Genomic DNA, 9,993 nt, shown 5'->3' on the forward strand with positions numbered 1-9,993 from the left:
AATGGAGTGACCAGTGTGAGGAAGCATTCCAAGCCTTAAAGACGCGATTGACAACCGCGCCAGTGTTAACCTTACCAGATGAGAGTGGTGCATACGATGTGTATAGTGATGCCTCTAAGAATGGTTTAGGGTGTGTATTGATGCAAAACGAGAAAGTTATTGCGTATGCGTCAAGGCAATTGAAGCCATATGAATCCAATTACCCTACGCATGATTTAGAGCTAGCAGCTATAGTATTAGCATTGAAGATATGGAGACATTATCTGTATGGTGTGAAGTGTAGGATATTTACGGACCACAAGAGTTTGAAGTACATCTTCACACAGAAGGATTTGAATATACGCCAACGAAGGTGGTTGGAGTTAATTAAGGACTATGATTTGGATATCCAGTACCATGAGGGAAAAGCCAATGTAGTTGCGGATGCCTTGAGTAGGAAATCAAGTCATAGTGTTAATGCGTTAGTAGTTGCTAACGAGCTGTGTAAGGACATGCAGCGTTTGAACCTTGAAATAGTAAGTGGTGAAAGCCTTGTGGGAATAATGAATGCCTTAACCATCCAACCGTCAATATTTGATGAGATTAGAGAGAATCAAGCTGGTGATGTGAAGTTGGAGCGAATCAAGGAAAAGATTTCGCAAGGTAAGGAGGTAGATTTCCGAATCCATGATGATGGAAGTTTGAGGTACAAAGGCAGGTGGTGCGTGCCTCAAAAGTGTGGAGAACTGAAAGAGAGATTGATGAAAGAAGGGCATAATACGCCATATTCTGTGCACCCAGGGGGTGACAAGTTGTATAAGCTAGGACTTGAAAAAGGTCTATTGGTGGCCAAGGATGAAGAACGAAGTGGCTGAATTTGTGGCTAGATGTTTGACTTGTCAGAAGGTTAAGATTGAGCATAGGAGACCTCAAGGGAAGGTCCAACCTTTAGAGATTCCAAGCTGGAAATGGGACTGTATTTCTATGGACTTTGTCACTTGTTTACCTAAGTCAAAGACTGGGAATGATACAATTTGGGTTGTGGTAGATAGGTTGACCAAGTCAGCAGTGTTTATACCGATGAAGGAAACCTGGAAAATGGAACAACTTGCTAAAGCCTACATTAAGAATGTTGTGAGGTTACATGGAGTTCCTAAGGATATCGTGTCAGATAGGGATTCAAGGTTTCTTTCGAATTTATGGAAAAGTGTGCAGAAGAGCTTTGGTACGACATTGAAAATGAGTACAGCCTTCCACCCAGCCACGGATGGACAAACTGAAAGGACTATCCAAACCCTGGAGGACATGCTTCGGGCATGCGTTATTGATTTCCAAGGAAGTTGGGAAGATAGCCTAGATTTGATTGAGTTTTCCTATAATAATAGCTATCATGCTAGCATTGGAATTGCACCATTTGAGGCTTTGTATGGACGAAAGTGTAGAAGTCCACTTTGTTGGAACGATATTAGTGAAATCGTAGTGTTGGGACCTCAAATGATAGAGGACACACTAGAGGAAAAATCCTTATAAGTTCCTCATCAAAAGTTGCCCTTATACAACAAGAGCAACTTTTAATGGTTAAAAAAAATATTTAAATTTAAATCGTTAAAACATCCCCTCCTTTTGAAATAAGCGCAACTTTAATCCAACTTTAACTCACGCACCCAGCCTCTTCTCTCAGCTCGCAGTCACGTACTCCATACTCACCTACTCCATAAGCCTCCTTCTTCTCTTGTACAAGTAAGCCCCTCCAGCCACCATCACCGCCCACCATCACCACTGGCTCCTCTCCTCCAAAGTCCGGCCGTTCTTCTCCTCCAAAATTGACAGTGCTGGCCTCCGGACTCCGGCCTTTCTTCTTCACCGGCCTAGCTGCGTCCTCCTCTGCGTCATCTTCACCGGCGAAGAGGTTCTCCTCTTCAATTTTCTGGGCTTTGCTCAATTTGTTGTTTTTGGGTCAATTTTCAATGATTTTATTTTGTTAATTTGATGTGAGTGTGTTTGATTTATGTCTGGTGTTAATTGGGGCTTTAGAAAATTCAGCAGTTATTTGATTGATTGCTGAAATTCTTTGATTTGATTTTGTATTTTGGGTGTCATTTTAATGTTTCCTGTTGATCAAGTGTTTGTGAATTTTGCTTAGCCAACAGCTGCAGAAATTCCTGCTCACAAGAATAAACAACTCCAATTATGTCTATAACACCAATAAGAAAAACTCAGTAATTGTAAGACAGAGAAAAAGATCATCATCATCATCATTCAAATGTTCTTTTATTGCAATTGAAGCACCATCTTCTTACTTAGCTGATGTTGATGTTGCAGGGATTAGATGGTATTAACATCTTCTAAGTCGTACGAGATGGTATTAACCAGAAAGAGTCAAATGTGAAAAGATTGATGGATGAGTTGCAGGGAGATCTTTCCGAGGTATTAAAACACTTTTTACTTTCTATGTTAACATGAACCATAAATAGCTGTAATACGGCATTATCAAGTCATAAACCGTGAAAATAGAAGAAATTCTCAACTGCATTGTGTATAATTCTGCATATAACTATGATATTCTGAATCTTTTATCAGGTGTTTATGAATACAAATTACTAGCTTTCGTCCCTTAGTGCATCAAAATGAAGATCAGTGACAGTTTGGCATAATTTAAGATGTATGAGAATCAAAATGAAGGTCAAGATCATGTGTTAATGAGGGCTAGATATCAAGATCATGTAAATGAGTTTGTTGAAACTTGCTCGTGATCGATCAATAATAGCTTGGCACCTGGTTATATCACGCGCATTTAAACAGGTCCAACTATTTGTCATGAAGAAGAGCTGGATAAAAGTTACTGAAGTTACAGCAATCACTCGTCAAACTGGAATTAAACGTTTGGTTGTAGCTCACAAGAAGTAAATCATTTGCTGCATTCATGCTGCTGAAGTGCTGAAGTACTGCTTTCTTTGGGAGTTGACGAACTGCTAAATAGAGGTTTGTCTTCTTAACTATACCACATAAAAAACACTGTTTATAATGCTTTCATGTCCTGTTTCTGCTCATTGTGCTTTAGCTGCAATTATTATACAAGGATATGACTGTTAAGTTTATCTTTATTTGTTCTAAATGATCGGGATATTTCCTTTTCAAAGTTCTGATTTTGGAACATTCTATCATGTGCAGTAGAATATACTCTGTATGCAATATGTTAAAAAGGCTATTGAAATAAATGAATGCTGCATATGTTTGGTCCTCCTATTTACTAGATTAGATGTCTGCTTCTATGTCTATTTCATAGGTGGATGGACTTGGAAAGACAATGATATAAAACCTCGTGTGCCAGAAGCCACAACCATAGGGAACAAAATTTACATTTAGTAAAAGCCTTTTATGCATTAAGATCTTGTGTATTTCCATTATAGTCACCATAGAGAGAAAGGAGCTAGTAAAATCTTTATGTAAATGAGTTCTATAGAGCTTATTGATGAGGGCCTTGCAGATGCATAATGCATTACATATATCCGACCTACTGACATACTGCATATGTATTGCAATATGATACCAACATATTGTCAAAGCCGTATACTCTTTCATTTTCGGCATTAATAGTTTATTGGTAAGTGTAACTGGAAACCTCTAGCAAGAGTGGCAATGTGGCTTTATCTATAATCATGACCAAAATGTTGGTCCTTTAGCTATAGGTATCATGTAATAGTACTTCTAATGAGAGAAACTTCCCCCCACTTTATTTTACTGTCTTTTTAGGTTTCTAGTTGGGTGGCGGGGCGGTTCATAAGCTTTCCTTTCACTCGTACATGTTTGATTTCATTAGAAATTTATAAATGAGAATAATGTCACTTCACTTGGATTTATTTTTCTTAATGCAAGTATATTAAAATTAGTTCCCTGCATCATTAGATATAAAATTTCATTCCGATAAGATACAATTTGATCAGTTTAGGAATACATTAGAACCAAAACAAAAAACTTGAAGAATCTGTTCCATTGGGGTAATGGGTATCTGTGTATCTCAATAAAATACGTGTATCCTCAATCACCTAATACAACTAAGGATTTAGAAATGCTCGTTGTAATACATCTAAGATTAATAAAATCATCAAAATTAGTAAGAGACTGTATTTTGAAATCGATGGTGTAAAAAAACGTGAAAAAAGAAAGTTGTATAAGAGAAGTAACTGTAGAATTTAAGCTCTTCTTATTCTTCATGAACATCATGGCCAGCGGATAAAAAACATGCTCATGGTAGATGAAATTGGGTAGACATAGTCCACATAGATCATCCTCATATTCCTGCACCCAGAAGAAGTAAATAGAATAAAATAACAACAAAAAAAACAATCGAAACCTTAATCCCAGAAGAAATAAATAGAATCTAATAGAAAATTACATAACTTCAACATTGAAGAAAGTATTTCATGACGGAAAATAAGTCTTTGTGCTTAACTCCTATTCCAAGTATGATCTACGTGGACATCACTCATTATTGAAAACATCACTCAGTATGATCTATGTGGACATCACTCTCATTTGAGCAGGAGAGTGCTATTCCAAGTATGTGGACATCACTCATTTCCAACCTTTCTCGTGGGAACTCAGTTTTGAAACCATGAATTCCTCTTCGTATGACCAAATTTTAGTGACTTAGAAAAACATGGATTGAATGATGTGATGTGATATTCAGGAACTTAATGCCATCTTCTCAAAGCCCTTGAAAAAGCTTCTATCTACAGAAATTGAGTTAGATGATGCTGCTCTCATTTCTATAGACAGCAGCGGAACTGATGTTCGTGTTCGTCAAGGGGCTCATGTATTATCTTCTGTTTCAACTTAATTCAATCTGTAAGCTATTTTTTAATCTTCTTTTTCTTTTCCCGACTTTCATTCACCGTACAGTTGCTTAAAACAAACTGTTAGTCTGTTACATGTCTTCCTGCAAAAGCTTTATCTGTCGCTCCATTTCTTCTGTACTTAGTTGAGCAGGTCCTTCAGCATCCTTTTTAGGAACTTCTGAGTACCTCTCAAGTGCATTGGATGTTCACAAGGTGTCATGCTAAATATCATCAGGACCAAAAACCTTTAACCATATCCTACATTTAAAAAAAATAATAAAAAATAATTGGAATAGGAAATCCATGTCGCAAAGCAAAGAACTACATACAACATCATGAAAATTACAGGTCTTGAGAACTTGCTTTGATTAAAATATTGTGCTGGGTTGATTAAACTCTAGTAAGTTCGGGCAGGAAAATTGTACCCAACACCAAAAAAAAAAGACTTTTAATTCTAGCGAAATCATAAAAGGATAATAATAACACTAAACCCATGTCTCATAAGAGGAAATGGAATAAAGCAAGCAACCTGCCAATACTCATTGATAATCCAAGGGAATATGCGGATAGTAAAATCATATAATCAGCAATTAATAACTTAAATACCAAACCTTCCATAGCAAAATATCATATATTTCTACTGATAGGGTTATATCAGTCCACTATCCACAGCAAAATTACTGTTACATAGCAAAAACACCACAATTATCCAGACCTCAGATCATTAGAACGTATAGACAAGAGTAGAAGACGGCAGGATCAGGAAAAAAAATCACAGACAGCTTCTTGCAGTCATCATTGCCATCAGTCCTCCAGACCCGAAAAGTTCTTCAAAACCAGAAATGTGGCTACCTTCCTAGCATACAATATCAATTCGGGTTTGCTAAAATGACCAAACACCATATCCTTCACCGTATATTGTATTTCACATCATGTTATTTTTATTAAAGCCTTAATTATTTTTTGTTGCAGTTTAACAACATACAGAGGATATCGTTTGAAGAAGGGAATGCTGTTGAGACTCTTGAAGAAGCGAAATCTGCTCTCCAACAATTAACAAATAATGGTCAGATTTAAAAATTTCAGAAATGAACAGAGTGAAAACGTTATGATCTATTAACTATGGTGACTATGGTTGCGTCATTGACGGAGGTAAAGTAGGAGCTTCTCTTATTTTCTCGAATTTGGTTTCTTTTACTTAATTACATGTTTAGGACCATAGGCGTGCATAACGAACTTGAAATGAGTTTCATAAACATATAACTAATCATATGAATCATTAAAAAGGTTTAGACTGTGGAAATAGGTTCGTTTGTTGGTAGTTGGAATCGAAAATGCCATTTTTGGCCATAAATGACCTATATCGACCCAAATGACCAATAGGCGTGCATAAAGAATTTGAAATGAGTCTTATAAATATATACCTAATCATATGAATCATGAAAAAGTTTTAGAATTTGAATATAAGTTCGTTTGTTGATAGTTGGGATCGAAAAATGCCATTTTTGGCCATAAATGACCTATATCAACCCAACTGAACCATAGGCGTGCATAACGAACTTGAAATGAGTTTCATAAACATATAACTAATCATATGAATCATTAAAAAGGTTTAGAATGTGGAAATAGGTTCGTTGGTTGGTAGTTGGGATCGAAAATGTTATTTTTGGCCATAAATTACCTATATCGACCCAAATGAACCATAGGCGTGCATAACGAACTTGAAATGTGTTTCATAAACATATAACTAATTATATGAATGATTAAAAAGGTTTAGAATGTGGAAATAGGTTCGTTTGTTGGTAGTTGGGATCGAAAATGCCATTTTTGGACATAAACGACCTATATCGACCCAAATGAACCACAGGCGTGTATAACCAACTTGAAATAAGTTTCATAAACATGTAAATAATCAAATGAATCATGAAAAGGGGTTAGAATGTAGAAATAGGTTCGTTTGTTGGTAGTTGGGATTTAAAATGCCATTTTTGGCCATAAATGACCTATATCGACCCAAATGACCCATATGCGTACATAATGAACTTGAAATGAGTCTTATAATAATATAACTAATCATATAAATAATGAAAAAGGTTTAGAATGTGGATATAAGTTCGTTTGTTGGTAGTTGGGATCGAAAATGCCATTTTTAGCCATAAATGACCTATATCGACCCAAATGACCCTTAGGCGTGCATAACGAACTTGAAATGAGTTTCATAAACATATAACTAATCATATGAATCATTAAAAAGGTTTATAATTTGAATATAAGTTCGTTTGTTGGTAGTTGTGATCGAAAATGCCATTTTTGACCATAAATGACCTATATCGACCCAAATGAACCATGGGCGTGCATAACGAACTTGAAATGAGTCTTATAATCATATAATTAGTCATATAAATCATGAAAAAGGTTTAGAATGTGGATATAAGTTCGTTTGTTGGTAGTTGGGATCGAAAATGCCATTTTTGGCCATAAATGACCTATATCGACCCAAATGACCCTTAGGCGTGCATAACGAACTTGAAATGAGTTTCATAAACATATAACTAATCATATCAATCATAAAAAAGGTTTATAATTTGAATATAAGTTCGTTTGTTGGTAGTTGGGATCGAAAATGCCCTTTTTGGCCATAAATGACCTATATCGACCCAAATGACCCTTAGGCATGCATAACGAACTTGAAATGAGTCTTATAATCATTTGACTAATCATATAAATCATGAAAAAGGGTTAGAATGTGGAAAGAGGTTTGTTTGTTGGTAGTTGGGTTCAAAAATGTCATTTTTTGCCATAAATGACCTATATCGACCCAAATGACCCATAGGCGTGAATAACGAACTTGAAATGAGTCTTATAAACATATAACTAATCATATGAATAATGAAAAAGATTTAGAAAGTGTCCTTAGGTTCATTTATTGATATTTGGGATCGAAAATGAAATTTTTGGCCAAATGCGATCTATATCGAGCCAAATGAGCCTTAGATGTGCATAAAGAACTTGAAATGAATCTTAGTACACTCAGAAAGTTGTTTTCGCGACCAATATAATTTTTGTTTTCGCATGTGAAACTTAATTTAATTTATTGGTTTGCATGTACGGTGTTCTTTTAAAGGTTTTCAAAACTCCAAGGGAGGGGCCCTTTACCAAAAAGGAGTTGGATGAAGTTCGAGACAAGTGGGCTACTTACTTCAACGATTGTGAACTACTCTCAGTGTAATAAATAGAGAAGGCTTGTAGTTATTCGTGACTCTTACATTATTTTGTTATTTATCGATTTAATTAATTACATTTGAATTAATTCGGTAATATTATTGGAAATTTGAAATTTATATCATTTTTGAGAATGTCAAGCTGATGTTTGATGAAACAGAAATTATATTGCAGAATATTAGGTATTATATTGAAGATTTTTTTCTTTAAAAAAAAAAAAAAAAACTTAAAAGTTGCCCTTGTTTGCAACAAGAGCAACTTATGTGCAGCTTATAAGGTGCCCTTGTTTGCAACAAGGGCAACTTATAAGTTTCACATAAGGTGCCCTGTTTGCAACAAGGGCACCTTATAAGTTTCACAAAGGTGCCCTTGTTTGCAACAAGGGCACCTTATAAGACTATAAGTTGCCCTTATTAAGGGAAACTTTTGATAATTTTACAAAAGTGACCCCCCCATTGGTGGCACTTACAAAGGGCAACTTCTAAGCCACTTTTAAGACCAACTTATCAAGTTTTTTCCTCTAGTGACACCATGAACCAAATCCGAACCATCCAATCAAAGATTCAAGCGGCGCAGGATCGCCAAAAGAGTTATGCAGACTTAAAACGTAGGGATGAAAAGTTCAACATAGGTGATAAAGTGTTGCTCAAAGTGTCACCAATGAAAGGTGTCATGAGATTTGGGAAGAAAGGGAAGTTAAGCCCTAAGTACATAGGCCCATATGAGATCTTAGAAAGAATCAGAAAGGTAGCTTATAGACTAGCCTTGCCTATGGACTTGCATAGAGTGCATAATGTGTTCCACATATCTCAGTTAAGGAAATATATCCCGGATAAATCGCATGTGTTGCAACCGGAGACCATAGAATTAGACCAAAGTCTAACCTTTGAGGAAAGACCTGTCAAAATCCTTGATAGCAAAGTGCGTAGTACGCGTACTAAAGATGTGAAAATTGTCAAAGTGTTGTGGTCTAATCAATAATCTGAGGAAGCCACTTGGGAAGCGGAGGACGAAATGAGAAAGAAATATCCCGAGCTTTTTCCCGAGGTTAGTTGAGTTACGGGGTCATAACTCGTGTCTTTTAAGGGGGGTAGAGTGCGGTAGAATTTCGCGCTTTTTACCTTGTTTTTCCCCTATTTTATGCTTAAATTAGTTCTTTCTATTGAATTTGCACTTATTATTGTCATGTTTAATCATGTAAAGAGTACAGCAACTTAAAACTTTTGTAAATGAACGTATTGAAAAGTCTCAGAAAGTCTCAAGTTGAGTTGAATTTTTGGATTTCCGAACCCAAGTTTCGGGACGAAACTTCTTTTAAGGAGGGTAGATTGTAATACCTCGTATTTTTATAATATTTATAAATATATTTTATTATATTTATAAAGCATTTTACGATTTATTAGCATTTAAATAATATTTAAATGTATTTAATGTATTTTAATTAATTAGAATATTTATTATTTAAATTAATTACGAAACGAATTTAATTCTTGAGTCGGGAAATTAAATGAGTTGAAAATGATTTTTAAAGCTTCGGGTTTTAAATAAAAAGTCCAGTTCGTTTTATTAATCAAGCCCAATCCTAACAGTTTAATTTAAATCCTAAGCTAGCCCAATTCATTTAATTCCTAAGCCCAACTCAAATATCCTAAGCCTAGCCCATCAAGGGATTAGGGAGCCTATAAATAGACTCCCCCATCATTAAATGAACCCCTAAAATTTCATAAAGCCCCTTTTTTCTTTGCTTGCCCCTCACTCCATCTCTCCTCTCTCTTTTGCTCGGCACCCGCACGCCCTCAAGGCTCGTGCCCTCGTGCTGCGCTCGCACGCCCGCACGGCCTCGTGCCCTCGTGCCTGCCCTCACCCTCGCCTCTCCTCTCTTGCTCGTGCACTCGTGCCCACCTGCTGCCCCTCTCTCACTCGTGCCCTCGCGCACAGCGCTGCACCTGCTGCC

The 9,993-nt window shown here is 36.3% G+C and overlaps 1 long non-coding RNA gene across 1 annotated transcript; it reads left to right on the forward strand.

The window, feature by feature from the left end:
* Nucleotides 1-1,623: 1,623 nt before the first annotated feature.
* LOC110802414 (uncharacterized) lies at nt 1,624-8,179 on the forward strand. The gene is made up of 5 exons (XR_002537158.2): nt 1,624-1,888; nt 2,302-2,406; nt 2,560-2,961; nt 5,790-5,969; nt 7,942-8,179. It is a non-coding gene; the product is annotated as an uncharacterized lncRNA (long non-coding RNA).
* Nucleotides 8,180-9,993: the final 1,814 nt, after the last annotated feature.

This window comes from Spinacia oleracea, chromosome 1 (genome assembly GCF_020520425.1).
Source record: "Spinacia oleracea cultivar Varoflay chromosome 1, BTI_SOV_V1, whole genome shotgun sequence".
Classification (NCBI taxonomy): Eukaryota; Viridiplantae; Streptophyta; class Magnoliopsida; order Caryophyllales; family Amaranthaceae; genus Spinacia; species Spinacia oleracea.